Here is a 16,183-nt window from a genome sequence, read left to right on the forward strand (position 1 = left end):
CACCGGAGACCAGTGTCCCCTGATCTCCACCTCTCCCTGATGGCCGCCTCATATCAGAAGTGATGCATCTGTCACGACTGTGAGATCTGGTTGGGGAAGGGAGAGGGATCTGCCGTTGACCCAATCGTGGTTCTTCAACCACCACTGCAGATCTCTTGTAGTTCCTTCAGAGATCTGGACCACATCTGAGATTTCCCCGATGATGTGCCCCCTGGAACTTCAGGTCCCACTGCAGAGCCCGCAAAAGTCACCTGACATGCTTTTCCAACACGATGCAGGAGTCTCACCGAAATTCAGTATAGAGACTTAAACATCGGAATCATAACCTGAATATCATGGACTCACTGCTTAGGAGGATAGGCCCGAAACTGCACTGTGTCTAGAACAGCCCCGATAAAAGAGAGCGTCAGAGAAGAAGTCAGATGTGACCTCGGCACGTTTATAGAGAACCCCAACGAATGCAACAGGTCCGCCATCACCACTGCCATCCCCTTGGTGAACACCAGAGGGACAGTGATAATGCCAAAGGGGAGCACGGTAAACTGAAAAGTCTCTTTGCAGGCCATGAACCGCAGGCAACGTCTGTGGCCCTGCAGGATGGGGATGTGAAAATACGCATGCTGTAGGTCCAACTTTACCATCCAGTCTTCTCAGTCTAGGGCAGACAAGACCCGAGCTAAAGTAAGCATCTTGAACTTCTCCTTCTTGAGGAAGAGATTCACTGTCCAAAGATCTAAAATAGGCCACAATCCTCTGTTCTTTTTTGGAATCAGAAAGTAGCAGGAAAAACAGCCACTGCCAAGGCAAAGGCAGAGAATAGCCCTCCTGAATGATCTGCAAGACCCACTTGTTCGAGGTTATGGACCTCCAGGGAAGCGAAGATGATGTATTCTCCCACCAAGTGGTGTGGTCTTGCAGAGTCAGACTAGAAGTGTTTGGGGGCTGCGGCTGTTGAGGGCACGGAGGCCGACGACGTCCGGCTTCCATTCCTTGGTTGGAATGAACTGCACGCACATCGCCACAGCTTGGAAAGTCTACGCAGGACGGTGGCTGGGATAGGGCTGATGCTCCTGGAAACCCCTTCCGTTGCCACAAAAGGGTCAAAAGCTAGACCTAGAAACCTAGAGGCCCAAAGATCTGGCCGTAGCTCCAGAGTCCTTGAACCGCACTAGGGCAGAGTATGCTTTATTCCCAAAAGACAGGATCCATCAAACGGCATGTCCATCAAATTTGCATGGACATCGCCCAAGAAGTCAGTTGTCCTAAGCCAGGCATGGACTTCTTCTTCTTGTGCCTCTTCCCCAAGTATCCCGAAGACCTTGAGTGGGACGAAGAGAACTTGGGGCTCCTGGATCGGTCCCGCAACCTCCTCTTCTTCGATAAGGACCTGGACCTCTGCAGAGTCCAGCTGAATTGTGTCGACTGCAGTGCTGCAAGGTGCTTCATAGCCAGCTCCCGCAAGGCCTTCTGAGCCATAGCCCGACAGTCCTAGCACGACTTTTAATTGTGGTCGCACTCGAGACACCAGAGACAGATGAGGTGGGGGCTGGTAACCGACATCATGCGGTGACAAGCACCGCACAGTTTAAACTGTCTTCCTCGAAGACATCCTCGCACACGATGTTGGGAAGAAAATAGAGAAAAAAAACGAAAAAAGCGACAGAGGGGAAGCTCTTTCCAGATCTGCCTTAACTGGCGCGGAAAGAAAATAAATGATGTCCACGCGCCTGGGTGGTGCCTATATAGGTGACCGCGACGTCATTAACGATGATGCTAACGTCACACAGAATTTCAGGATCCAGCCTGATGTCTGGGAAATTCAAAGGTAAGGAATCTGCAGCTAAAAGTCTCTATCAGATTTTCACTTACTTTGCTAGCAGAGATTACAAGCATTAAAAATGCAATAGGTCTCGCCTTTAATTAAGTTAAAGCCATTTGCTTTGCTATACAATACCATTAGCAAAGCAAATGGTTTAACTTAATAAAAGGTGAGACTTATTGCATTTTCAATGCTTGTTTGTTGTTGTGGTTAGTTGAGTCAAGGCTGTATAGCAAGTATTTAAAGTTTGTCGGCGGGAGAGGGGTACTCGTGTCAGCCTTTCAAGATGGGAAGAGTGCCGGTGGAATGGTTTCGCTGGAGGGGAGGGGGTTGGCAGAGCATTTCATACCCAAGGGCGGAGGTTTATTACAACCAGCCCGCACTTCACAGTCGGGGGCTGTTCCGTTTGCACTTCATGCATTGGCGTACTTGTGGTTGTTACAGTCCTGCGCTTTAAAGTTGCAACATCGAAGCACTGGGAATCGAAAGAGTGGGATGACAAGAGGCATCACTGGGAATGCAGGATTGTTACTACCCAGTACTTAAGAGCAGGCGGGGTAGTGGGTTGTCAGTCCAGAACTCAAGCATGGGGTGGAGGGTTGGTTGCTGTTGATCACTACAGATCTGGTCTTTGCCACTGGCTTTACCCGTCTAGAGCTGCCAATGCACTGGTACTATGACATCGAACTTGTTACCACAGTACGAGAGCTGTTACCACAGCCCCGCATGGGATGGCCGCTGACTACCACGGCAGCACAGCTGTCTGCTCCTCACTGGCGAATGACGCTATAATCAGCACCCCACAATGATTCCAACATTCTATGCTGCCCCCTTAAACAGATGCCTCCTCACACCTGAAACACTCTCTCAACAGCCCCACCCCCAGATATAAGCACTGTGAGAAAGTGGCTCTGTATATACTGTTCCCTAATAGGTACAGGGTGTACAGAGTCCACATTCCCCCAGGGTTTGACAGAGGTTAAAGTTAGATATAACCTTACTCTCTAAAGTGGTAGCTTGGTTGAGCAGTAAGGCAGTATCAGAGGACAGTGTAAAGCATTTGTTGTACACACTCAGTCAGCAAATGGTCTCACACACTCAATAACTGAACTCTAGGCCAATGATTTATATATAAAAAATATATGCTTGTTTTATTTTAGAACCAACACTTGGATTTAAAATATACTTTCTCAGCATGAGATGTTTCATATAAATACTTTTGCAAAATGCAATAAACTTTTGTAAACAGTTACAAGTGGTTGCAGTAGGCAACTATTTTTTTAAACACAACAATACATTGAGCTCAATGTAAGTAAGTAAGTAATGTTTATTATTTAGTTAATTAAAACCATAATAATCTAAAACAGGTAGCAAAAGCACAAAATTACAGTGAAGAGTTAAAAACAGCAATTTAGTATAAAATCGTTTTGTTTTTTAAAAATTCAAGCAGAAAATTAAACATCATTTGTCCAACTTCTGACCCTTTTTAGCAATGCTTTTTGAAGGCTTTAAGAAATTTGATCAGTCTACTATGCAATGGAGGGTCTGAGGGGCTTAGGCATGCCATTATTGCGGCTCTACAGGATCTAATTCTTCTTTCATTGAAACTTGTCTTTAGAAAGATTACACGTTCAACCCGCAATTTTTTACATGTGCAGATTATATGAATAAAGTCTTCTTTATAGTGATTGCACAGCCGGCACGATATAGGGCCTGTGTGCCGCCAAGCTGGCTGCTCAGCCTGAGATGGTAATGTTCCAAAACGCAGTGCCATAAGTTGTTTTTTTATATTAATTGAGTAAGTTTCACATAAATAAGCTGCCGGTGCGAGGGACTTATAGTGGTTTATCACCATCCAAGCATGCGACCTTGATCTTAGAATATTTTTGTCCCATAGCAATGAATGAGTTTTTGAAGCTTTATTTACGACTTGTTTGAACGATTGGTATGGTAAGTTTTTGTTCCATATTTCCGTCGAACATGTGACCGAAAGGGATTTACAAAGGTATTGATTAAAAGGAGAAGAACTATCTTGATTAAGTTCAGTCCATTGAGCTCAATGGTAAATTCAGGTTATTTGTAACAGATTACTTTTTAGATTACTTTTGGAATTCCAGGACTGGATCCTAGATTCAGTCCTGGGTCAGTACTCAGAATCAAGTGATGAAAGTCGACTTAATTACTGTAATGATTTTTAAACAATATTTAGCTATTTTAAGAGTTGACAGTTCGAAAATATTTCAAAGGAAACATGCAATGATTCCCTATGGAAGAAAATTCAGGTTACAGGTACAGTAGGATCTCGTTACTTTTGTAATCCAGTACTGGGTGCCTAGACTCAGTACTGGGACCTTTATCCAAAACAGGTAAGTAATTACGTTTTCAGATATTATACGATTTTTGAAGAATATTTAAAGATTGCAGAAATCGACACTTAGAAGAAATTTGACAGAAAAACAGTCAATGGTTTCCTATGGGAGAAAATTGGGTTACTGGTAAGTACAGTTGTAAGTATTTTTCAGAGTCAGTGCTGGGCACCAAGATCCAGCACTGGGAGCTCACCTAAGAGCAGGTGAGTATTTTCGTTTTCGTTACTCGGCTGATTTTTCTTTGAATATTTTAAGATTTGAAAAGTCCACACTTAGAAGAAATTTCAGGAAAAAGCCAGTCAATGTTACCCTATGAAGAAAATAGAGTTATCGGTTTAAAGGTAAGTACTCGACTGGCAGAGTTGAGGTTCTGGGCATAGACTCAGGGGTCCCCCAGGGTCAGGTAGGTAAAGTTGGTTCACCCTCAGCAGCTCTAGGGCGGCCGGGTGCAGAGAGAGTTAGGTCCAATGTTATCCTACGAGGGATAGGGGGCCCTTAGTTGGTGGCTGCTGACTGGCAAGCCACGCGGCTGTGGGAGCTGAGCTCCTGGTCACATACTCAGGGCAAGTGGGGAAGTGGGTAGGTGTAGAATTTTCACTGCCAGGGCCACTCGGGTGGCTGGGTGCAGAGTGCTTTTGAGCCGTCGGGCGCTCAATTGATTTCAATGGGAAATCTCCGGTTTAGAAAAAGACTGCAAGCTCGGGGACGAGGACTCTTCAGGTGCCACCACCACTTCGAGAGGTAAGTTGGGTAGTTGGAGGATAGGTAGGTACCCCGGGATTGGGCACAGGGGGCTGTGGTGCGCCGCGCGCAGGGGTGCCTTTTGGTGTCGGGAAATCTTACCCTCTGTTGATCGCGGTTGGGGGGGCACCTTGTTCTGAGGCTGCAGGCTTCTTCAGGAGTGTCAAGGGAGGTCCTTGGGTGCCGGACTCGGGGTCACAGTCGCCGTGGGGTCGTCCTCAGGGTCTTTGTTCACTCCGGCACTGGCCAGGCTTGGCTGGTGCAGAGTGTGCTGGGTTCGCGGTTCCAGGCTGCTGCCAGGGATTAGAGGTAGGTTTTGAGTAGAGCCTCTACTCATGGGAGTCCCAGGGGCTTAGAGCCAAGAGGTAGCCAGGTCCTCCGGGGTTTGTGAGGTTGCTGGCCACAAGAGATGCCGGGTTGGAGCAGGAGCAGGTTTGAGGGTCGACAGGCCGGTAGGGCTGGGGCCAAAGCAGTTGGTGTCTTCCTCTTGTTAGCAGCTGCAGGGCAGGTCTTCTTTCTTCTTGCTCTTCTTTGTAGTTTGGAATCTGGAATCTGGGGAAGGAAGGTTCAGGGTGCTGCTAAATACTAGAGTTAGGGGCGTTACAGGTAGGTGAAGGGCAGGGGCCAATGGGTCCCTGTCCTGGGGTGGGTACACCCCCTATCCTGCCTCTCTCCTGTGGGAGGGGGCAGGAGCCTAGTCCTGATTGGGCAGGGCTTCCCATCTTCAAGATGGCGAGAGCCCGGAGATGTGCTTCACCTCGCCTCCCCCACCTGAGGGGTGGGGTTGGCAGGCTGGCACATCCCCTGTCCTTATTTGGGGTTTCCGGCCAAGCTTCCCGCCAGAGTGGGGGGTTGCAGTGGCCTGGGGAAGCTCACAGAGGCGGCATGCCTTTGAAGCTTCCCCCTGCCCATCCTGGGCGAGGAGATTTAGCACCTCACCCAGGATGTGCATTGTTGCAGATCCAGGAGAGCAGGGGCTCTCCTACCCAGGGGTCCAGCAACATGTCCGCTGTGTGGTGGCCTAGGCAGCCTCAGGACAGACGTGGATTGTATGTTTAGGTTTCAGGGGGCCTCTCTAAGATGCCCTCTGTGGTGCTTTGTACATTACATCACACACTGGCATCAGTGTGGATTTAATGTGCTGAGCAGTTTGATACCAAACTTCTCAGTCTTCAGTGCTGCCATTATGGTGCTGTGGAGTTCGTGTTTGACAAGCTCCCAGCACCATATACTCTTAGCTGGCAGCACTGCACTTACAGGACCCAGGAATGGACCTGGGTACTGTAGGGGCACAGGGCTCCAGCCTCTGTGCCCACACCACTGGCATAGGGCACCCAGCTAGAGGGGTGGCTGATGTATGCCAGGGCAGTGTAGGTTGTGGGCATGGCACACAGGGATGTGTGCCATGTCGACTCTATGTTTTGTCTTGTATCCAGACACTCAGCCTGCAAGAGCAGTGTGTGTGTGTTAGGGTACAGGGCCTCTAAGGGTGGCACAATGAGCGCTGCAGCCCTTAGAGACCTTCCCTGGTCACAAGGCCCTGGGTACCTAGGGTACCATTTACCAGGGGCTGACATGTGGCCAGGGTTTGCCAATTTGGGTTTTGGCTGTTAGGCAGTTTTTCTTAGGGAAGGAACACAGGCCCTGGGCACCTGGTTGGCAGGAGCCCAGGGCACAACAAGGAAAAGTGCATCAGCTATTAGGCAAAAAGGGGGGGGGTTACTGCAACAGAAACCCACTTTCTTACAAGCACCCCACATCTAACTTTTAACCCACCCTTCCAAGATTCACCAATCACACAAATCAGTCGCTGCAGGCCTACTAGCAGCCACGGAGGGCAGTACTTCAGGCACCCCACACATTCCATCGAGCGAGAGCACCACAGTCCCCTTTTCAGAAAGACATTCACCTAAGGATAGAATAAACCCTGCCACCACCCCCTTTCCAAAGGAACACCCCAGAAATCTCACGGGAATCTACAATAAAAACACACAAAGGGCATCCGTGAGCAGAATAGGAAGGGGCGGAACCAGTTTTTGAACGATGCCTTTCTGGTCATGCAGCCCTTTAAAGATCGAGGTGAGGGTGGGGAACCACTTTTTGAATGATGTCTAAGTGTTTCTGGGCAGCAGTCCTTAACATTTTTGGCAAGGTGGGTGCGATAAAAACATATTTAAATCAGCCAGCACGAAAAGAAGCAAGTGCTGTGGAACTGCAACACAGTATGCCAAATGGGAAAACGACAAGAACTGTACCAAGCTCGCGAAAAGGATTGGCTATGCCCACTGTCAGTTTAAAAGAAAAATACAGAAAGTGTACGAGCACTAACCACACAAATTAAAGAACTGTGTGTGTCCTGTAATCTGCATCATCTCGGGCTGAGACACACAACCGGGGGGAGGGGGTGGTTGCCCATAAAGGTTCATCAAAGTCGACTAACCACTTATTAAACACGATTTAACACGAGCATGGCGCTGCGCCGCCGGCTGGGCGCCACCAAGGAGGTGCTCCTTTTCACACGCAAGAGAACCTCCCGACAATGAGCCTACTTTCAATAAAAGACACACAAATGTCTATGCATGAACGTTGTGGCAATGTTAGAATGACTTGTTTCTCAAGATGACGTAGCTACTACCGTCTAACTAGACAAAGTCTGGATGCTCCCATTCATTCATAGTTTCACTGTTTTATTTTGTGTATACGAAATTTGATAGTGCCACGTGAGACTAAAACAACTCCAGAGCTTTAGAGAGAACACACACACTAAGACACGTATAATGAAAACTCAAGATACATTCTGGAAATCAGTTTAGCATATCAATATAAGTCTATTTTGTACATAACAGTTGGCAACTCATTTTTCCGTTATGACTCAATGTAAATATTGGGTATTACAACTACCTGGCTCTTTAATACCCATGTGATTGATGGATATCGGAGAATGAAAGGCCTGCTCAACTTTGACAGTGTTCAAATATATATGTGCGATCGAGAAGGAAAAGTGCTTGCATTTTTTTTTACCAGAAACCCTGCGGTTTAATCCCAGCTATCCCACGACGTGTGATTTTGGGCAAATGCCATAATTTTACTACGCTTCATTGCAACTATTTTCTCGTAACGCAGTCCCCTACAAATATGCTAAAAGCGGGTCACACATAGTGTTACCTTGTCGGTCTGGAGGATGGCCGGGCTGCTGTACCTGCAGCGGGTCACACAGTGCTCGCAGTTGTTCCACAGCAGGCTGTACTCCACAGCCCCCACCAGCTGCTTGGCTCGCCGCGTCACCTCCTCCGCGGGCAGCGCCCCCTGTGGGAAGCTCCGGTCCAGGTGGTTGACCAGGATGCGGCTCCCGTAGGCGAAGTCGTGCACCGAGTCCACACGCACGCTGGCCGCCTTGGCCAGGACCCCCAGCACCAGCCGCTTGTTGGTCACCACCTTCTGCAGCAGGGACGGGTCTTCGGACAGCAGGGGCAGGGTATCCGGCATCAGGTGGGCCACCCGGTCCTCACCCAGGTAGATGCCAAAGTGGACAAAGAGGGTGCGGGCCACCTCCAGCAGATCCGCCCTTTTGTATATGGACACATTGTACTTACTGGCAGTAAATACCTCATCTGAGGGCAACAGTTTGAAGTTGGAAATCAGCAGCACTTTCTCGATAATGAAAGCCAGCACTTCCAGCACAGAGGATTTCATCCTTCCCTCGCTGCAGGCTGCACTTTCCTGTTGTAGCTCCTTTTTTCTGGGAGTTTCTGCCACTTTGATGATTTTGGCAATTTGGAACTCGCCCTCCCACTTAAACCCCCCCATCTCCACCTCCGCCAAGCCCAATGCAGACCCTGCATTGAGAGATGCTGGCTGTGTGATTGGCTGGAAAGAATGTGGGTGGCCGACAAAAAGAAACTTGTAGCTCATTGAAACAGAACATTTTGAATAAAAGCGCATGCCGCAGAAGCCACAACTTTGTTTACAGTCTGGCGTGAAAGCCCTGCCTGAGGAACTGCGGTAACATGTCGCCATTTGGTGTCCTCTTGGCCGCGCCACCTAACACTGGGGACCCGTGGACAGGCTCCAGAATGTGTCATTTTCTAAGGATTAGAACTGGGCCAGTGGGGGATCCGCCTTTTGTGCTCCTGCTTGCTGTGCCCGCTCTTTTTCCCCTGAGAAAAAAGGATTTTAAATCCTTTATCTAGACTAACTTGGTAGTTAAGCTGCTCTCAAAGAGCTTGCAACAGACAGCCCCACTATGCACGGAAAAAGAGATCATAAATAGTTTCAAATGCACCCATCTAATGGGCTCTTTACTGAGCACCGCCTATACAGCAGAAAGTGGCAGCATTTCAAATGGTTTCAGGGATGTTTCGCACAAATGGCGCCCTTTGTTTTTGTCTACCAGTAAATCATCCTGCATTGTTAGCGAGGCTGAAATGGAAAACAAGCGTGGTACCGCAAAGGCAGCCGCGTGTTTATTTTCGCATCGCGCTTACAGTGAAATCGCGATGTGAAAATAAACACGCAGCTGACTTTCCCAAAGTGGAATGTAAACAAAAAAGTGCACACAAACTAATAAAGGAGTGTGTGTACTGCCGCGGGTAACAGATCAAATCCTGATGGGCGGGTCCAAAAGGAGACAAGGCGGTAATAAGGAGGGACTAAGAAGCCTCCTTTACAATCACAAGCCAGCGTTTTGCATTTAAGATGACGCTGGCCAATTAAAAAGAAGGGCGGGGCTTCAACTCCATCTCCGAGAGCTTCGTAATCTGTATTAATTCCAAGAAGCTCTTGAATGCTGAGAGCAGTGCATTTGCTGCTTTCGACAGCCGAGACCCAAAAAGTAGTTTTCCAAGACAAATACTGCAATGTAACTTGTTCTTTCGGTTCAAAAGTAGACTCATTAGTCTAGACAAGAACTGATTGAGTTCCCAAGGAGGCAATGGTTTTCTTTTAACATGGAACACTTTGAGACTTAATCTGTTCTGGCTACTTTTTAGAAACTTTTTGCGGCTAGATGCATTTTTATGGAGGGAGAACTGTAACTTTGACTGGGCCAGATGTAAGCGGTTCAGGATGATGACATTCTCCTAGATCAGATCATGACCATTACTAATGTACAATATACAGAATCATTCCCCCTTCATTGGATAGCAGATGCTTTTTGAAGGACGCTTCGTCTTTTTCAAAATCTCCATTCAAGCAGGCGGAAGATTCAGATGTTCATACTGTCAGTGTTCAGAAGCCATGATGCCAAATTCAAAGATGTAATATTCGGATATTGAATTTGCTCATGAAGTCTGGTGAGCAGGTTCTGTTTGTGCAGCATTTGACATCTGGAGGAGGTCCAGGTACCACCACTGTCTCAGTCAGTGTGGTGGGATTAGAATTGTTTTAGCCTGAGTATTTCGTAATTTCAGGAGTACTTCCAGAATGAATGGTGGAAAAACAAAGAGCAATCTCCTTGACTTGTATATTAAATGGAAAGGGTCTTCTCCTTTAATCTCTGTTCTGGAGCCGTGGACACGAAGTCACAGCCTCTCTGGCTTTGAGCTGTCGCGAACAGGTCTAGAGAAGATTTTCTCCACTTTAAGAAGATGTTTGGTATAGTTGTGTTGTCTAAAGACCACTTGTGGCTTTCGCAAAATGGACAGAGAATTTCTGCTTAATGGTTTTGCGTTTCCAGGATGTGTACTGTCTTCAGTGTCAGAACTACTGCTAATGCCCAGAGCCAGATTGCTGAGCCTCCAGTGAAAGCCACTGATCTTGCACTTCCCTTGTTGTCCAGCTAACATATTGTAATGGTATTGCTCATCTGGATCAAGGTGATGTCTGATGGCATTGAAGGAAGAAATGCTTCTAGGCCTAGGTGGACCACCTATAATTCCAGATAATTGGTTTGATTATGAGCCTTTTTTCTCTCTCCATTGTACCTGGACAGACAAACCCTCTAGGTGAACGCCCCAACCTATTAGAGATGCATTTGTGACAATAGTTGCTATTGGGGACTTTAATTGGAAAGAAAAGTTGTAAAAAAAAAAGTGTCTCTTCATCAAAATGTCAGAGACTGCCTTGCTGAAAGTGTCAGCCACAACTCGTCCTCCCAGTTGTTCTATTTCAGAGCCCGTTGATCTTCAAGGCTTTGCTGCAATGGCTTCAGGCGCAACCTTGCATTTGGTTCTATACGGATGCAGCAGCAATAGTGCCTAAAAGTAACGTTTGACAAGCAGTGGATAAATCGTTGTTTGGGGGTACATGAGATTTGTTTACGATTGGTAAACATCCCTTCTCTGAAGGATTCAGTTTTCCTTTGATAGTGTCTTGTGTAACCTCCAGACAAACTAGGCGCGTCACAGGCGGCACTCTTGAGTTTAGCATTTTTATCTTGAGACCCAGTCTTATGAGGAAGGAGACAGTTTCCCAAAAATAATGAATTTGTTTGATGTGATTGTAGGAGTAAATTAATAATCCCTTTTTTTCTCAGCTGTGCTTCCACAAGTGCTATGAAATTCAAGAACCGTTGAGGTGCTAACTTCAGGCAGAATGATATGACTATTGAAAATATTCACTGGCAAATATTTTGTGGTTTTTGCTAATTAATGTGGCAATATGAGTCTTGGACATCTATTGCGCACACCCAATCTCTCTTTGGCAAATGAGATCAATCTGGAGCACTACCTTTCTTAATGTTTTTTTTTTTCAGATTTTTGATGAGAAAACGTAAGTCAAGTACAGGTCTGTACTCTTGCGGTGCTTCCTTGCAGGCCAGGATTATATATTAAGTATACTCCTTGAAGTTTTTTTTTTCCAGGATGGAGCCAGTTGTACAGCGTGTTTCTTTTTTTTTGCCATTGTTTTTTTTGCAGGATTGAGATTCTGAAGATGGTAATTTGATTTTTTTATGACGATTATTTTGGGGATGCTAGTGATGGTCTGGCCTTTAATCATAAAGCCTAACCTCGATTCACTATGTTTAGCACCTTTAGCACCAACGTGTCCGTAGTTACAAGAAATCACTCTGCCAAGTGGCAAGCTACCGCAACCCCCTACACCACCCAAGTGTCAAACGGAGGAGAGTGGGTACTTGGTTGTCGATTACTGCTACTGGAAGGGTGTCATCCGTCAAAAATTTGTCTTGGAGTCATTCAATTTTACTTCAATGTTTTGTTGCAGCCAGGATACCTTTGTCCTTGCCGTAGGTGATTTTGTGGTTGATATGGCCAACAAGGGAATTGAACCGTTTGCAGGGAATACCAGGTGTCCTTCAGCTTTTATAGCAGTTGTGAAAATGGTTTCTTTCTTCCAGTCCTACAGCTTTTAGTCTCCACCTCACCTGTCATCCACAAATGTATTTCTCTCGGTGCAGACCAAATAGCTTGGTACCAGAAAAAGGAAGAGTGATGATTTTTTTGATGTGCATCCGGTTTTAGGATCGTCAGTATTAACCAGGATAATCTATGGAGTGATACCCCATGGAAATAACCTGTAGTAGCCAATTCTAGCCATCACCATCTGCACTTATAACTTGTTGAGACACCAGTGAGCCTTCACGCTTCCTTGAAATCTAGCTATTTATGTTTTAGGGAGGTCTCCTATAAATGACTACATTCCTTCCCATATTTCTCTGAGATAGCAGCCAAGAAGGGCTGTAGCACTCACACTTGTTAATGCTGTGGCTGCAGTGTTGCACATGTTCCTCACAGTTATAGCACTTATTTTGCTTTTTCCTTCAGGAAGGGCAGCAGTCTCTGGTGCGATGCAGGATGTTTTCTGAACTAGGTGATAATCACAGAGTGGGACTTCCATTCAGAATTCGGGATCCTGTTGAAGGTGTTTATATTTCTTTTGCAGCCTTTGTTTGACCTTTGACAGTTGCTGGTACAAAGAACGTATCTCTAGGAGAGCTGGGACCAAGCAAAGTAACAGTTTTGGAGATGCTCTTGGTTGAACAATCACCAGTATATCCTTGATGGATGATTGAAGTGCTTCAAAGGAATGTTTAGTTTATTTGCTCTTCTCATCAAAACGTTGCGAAAAGTTGTGATTCATCCACTGGTGAGATTCTCCTTGGAGAAGCATGAGACATCGGCATATAAATCAAGTATGATCAGTCACTAGATGTTGAGGGCGACTCAGATGGTGATCATCAACTACTTTTCACAGGACTACAAAGGCTCCTAGAGGGAGAGCATGGTACAACCTGCAGGGGTGGCGGAGCAGGAGTCACCGGTTTGCTACCCTGTATTGACACAGATGTCTGTCTTGACATCATTTTTGGTTTTGGTAGTTCTAGAAGAGTACATGGATGAGGAGGAGGCAAATCAAGAGTGACCCAAGGAGTTTGCAACGGGGTTCTCTAATGGGATTGCATGAAGTGGAACTCCTAGAGGACGTGGAGTGCCCTTCTCAGAAAGTCTTAGTCTCCTAAATGGAGAAGTAGTAAAAGGTGAAAATGGAAAAGATTAAAATCTGCGAGATGCCAATCTTGGAGAAGGTAGAGTAAATGTATACATGGTAAAACAGGCTGCAAAAAATCATGGAGTGCATTAGCGTCAATGGTGATGGTCTATAAGTCAACTGGTGCGCTCTCGCCATTAAAGAAAGTCTTGATGGTGATAAATGTCTTTTTGCTATCGGTGGTGATGTTTTCAATGTGAACCGGTGCTCTTTCAACATTGATGAAGGTACCAATTGCGATCTGTGAATCTTTGACCTTGATCTCAATGGCGAACTCAATGAGTGTAGGAAAGTACTCCATTTTGACTTGTCACCCTCACTTTTTGCCTAGTAAATGATGTAATTTCAACTGGAAGTGCACTGGGTTACTAACCATGTCCCAAGTGCCATTTCTCTTTCACATAACTGTAAATCCCCCCGCCCCCACCCCCACCCCACAATTGGCATTACCTTGAGCACCCTCTATACGTCCCTAGTAAATGGTATCCCTGGTGCCTAAGGTATTAAAGAGGGTACATAGGGGCTGAAACACGAATTGTGCTACCCTAAGGGACCCCTCGGCAAGCACATGCAAGGCAGCCATTGCAAGTTGCGTGTCTTGGTGCAGAGAAAAGTGAAAACACAACAAGTCACACATCCCTGTGTGCCATGTCACCTAACACTGCATGCAATATTTGTAAGTCACCCTTACAGAAAGACTAACAGCCCTATGACAGGGTGCTGAATATTACAAATGAGGGCATATCTGCAAGAGCAAATTATTACTGCAAGTTTAAGTGACCAGGGACGTCATTTTAAAACGTGTGCTGGACATTGGCGAAAACGAGTTCCCCAGCTACATTATGGCTTCACTGAAAATAGGGATGTTTGGTATTGAAAATCTCATATTAATACACCCACACTGATGCCAGTGCTGGATTTACAATCCATGCACACAGAGGGCACCCCTGAAACCCTACCAGTCTCTGGTGGGATCGCTGACTGGTTTCTGACAGCCTGCCACCCGAGACACTGTTCTGACCTCCTACGGTGACAGCCTCTGCTTTCAGGAGACCCAGAGCAAAATCCTGATTGGGAAGGGGGTGTCACACTCCCTCACACAGGATGACCTGCTGATTAGCCTTCCTAGGCCGGAAAGCATTAAAGAGCTGCCAGCTTTGAAAAGCAAATCTCAAAGGAGAGGATACCGACCCCTTTTTTCCAGATCGTCTTTGGCACCTGAACATGCGGGGAAATTAGCTAGTCAAATAGGCATGTCACCCCCAGGCAAGTACCACCCCTAAAGTGGGCTAAACTGAGTTGGACACAACTTTTCAGAAGTAGCCATCTATGTGATGGAATACTTAAGAATTATGGGACAGGGTTATGCCCACTTCCCACAGAAAGTGGTCAGATAGAGGGCCTAGTGACCTCAAGGTTCAATAGCCCATTGGCTACAACCCTACACTCCCCTAACAAACCTAAATTTAGTATTTAGGGGAGTCCGTAGCACCAGAAAAACAGATACTGACAACCTACCAAGAAGGACACTAAAGAGTCACAAAAGCAGAAGACTGAAGCAATCAACTAACTTGGCCCTAGTCCTGCTTGTCTGCTGTTCCCCATTGAAACTGTGCCAAAGACATTTTGTCTTCAATAAAGAAACAAGACCTCCCGTGGAACAGCAGAACTGTTACCTGCACCTGCAGAAACTCCAAAGAGGACTCAGGAACAGCCAAAAACAGACGCCTGAAGCAACTACTGCACCCGTTCCCTCCAAGCCCGAGTTGAACTGGATCAACGGGGCCATCGAGGTCCCCCAGAGCCCAGGTCCATCATGGTTTCACCCCTCGTGGACCCTTCAATGTCGCCTGCAGCCTCTGCAAGAAGGCCCCCTCTACCGTGACTGCTCTCAGTAAGAAAACCAGACGCATAAAGACACCTCTGCACCCGTTCCCCCTGGGCCGTGGAGAAGAGGACCAAAGGTGTCCCTGCGTCCCCAAGCATAGCGAGGCCTGAGTCCCCCTGTTGGTTCAGCCCGATGAACAAGTTACTTACCTTGGGTAATGATATATCTGTAAGAAACATAGGTTAGTTATAGATTCCTTACCTTAGAATCTCCCCCAGGCGTCAGACTGGATCCGGAAAGTTTTTGTCAGCAGTACCCCTGCGCGTCAGAAGGTGGCGTCAGTCGCCGCGTTCGTCGTCGCGCACGGACGTCAGTTCCGTACACGACTTTCCACGCCAGAAGCGCAGACCCATGCAAGACACAGACCACTGGTGCACAAAGCTAGGGCTCTGAAAGGATGACCGTAACCCTAGAAGTCAGTTCACAGAATGCAGAGGATGGGTGGGGCGGTAAGGAATCTATAACTAACCTATGTTTCTTCTAGATATATCGTTACCGAAGGTAAGTAACTTGTCCATCTGAAAGAAACAGTTAGTTATAGATTCCTTACCTTAGAATAGATACCCCAGCAATACCAACCCCGAAGGTGGGTCTGCGAACTAAGTTCACACCAGAAAGTCCTGGAGAACAGAACGGCCAAAGAAGCCGTCTCTCCGGACTTGACTGTCCAGGCAGTAGTGTTTGGTGAACGTGTGCAGCGATGCCCACGTAGCTACTTGACGGATGTCATTTAGGGGGACTCCTCATCCCAAAGCACTGGTAGCTGCTGTCGCCCTAGTGGAATGGGCACGCAGTCCCACTGGAGGCTCCTTCTTTGCCAAAGAATAGCAGGCTTTGATGCACAGAACGACCCACCTGGAGATGGTCCGTTTGTGCACGGGCTGACATTTCTTAGCGCCCACGTAACCAACAAAGAGCTGG

General features: G+C 46.9%; 1 protein-coding gene and 1 pseudogene across 4 annotated transcripts in view; both read right to left on the reverse strand.

The window, feature by feature from the left end:
• Nucleotides 1-16,183, reverse strand: part of LOC146866435 (poly [ADP-ribose] polymerase tankyrase-1) — a 555,840-nt gene that overhangs the window by 142,733 nt on the left and 396,924 nt on the right. The window lies entirely within an intron of this gene.
• Nucleotides 8,068-8,622, reverse strand: LOC146866436 (lecithin retinol acyltransferase pseudogene; annotated as a pseudogene).

Source organism: Triturus cristatus, chromosome 2_1, assembly GCF_964204655.1.
Source record: "Triturus cristatus chromosome 2_1, aTriCri1.1, whole genome shotgun sequence".
NCBI lineage: Eukaryota > Metazoa > Chordata > Amphibia > Caudata > Salamandridae > Triturus > Triturus cristatus.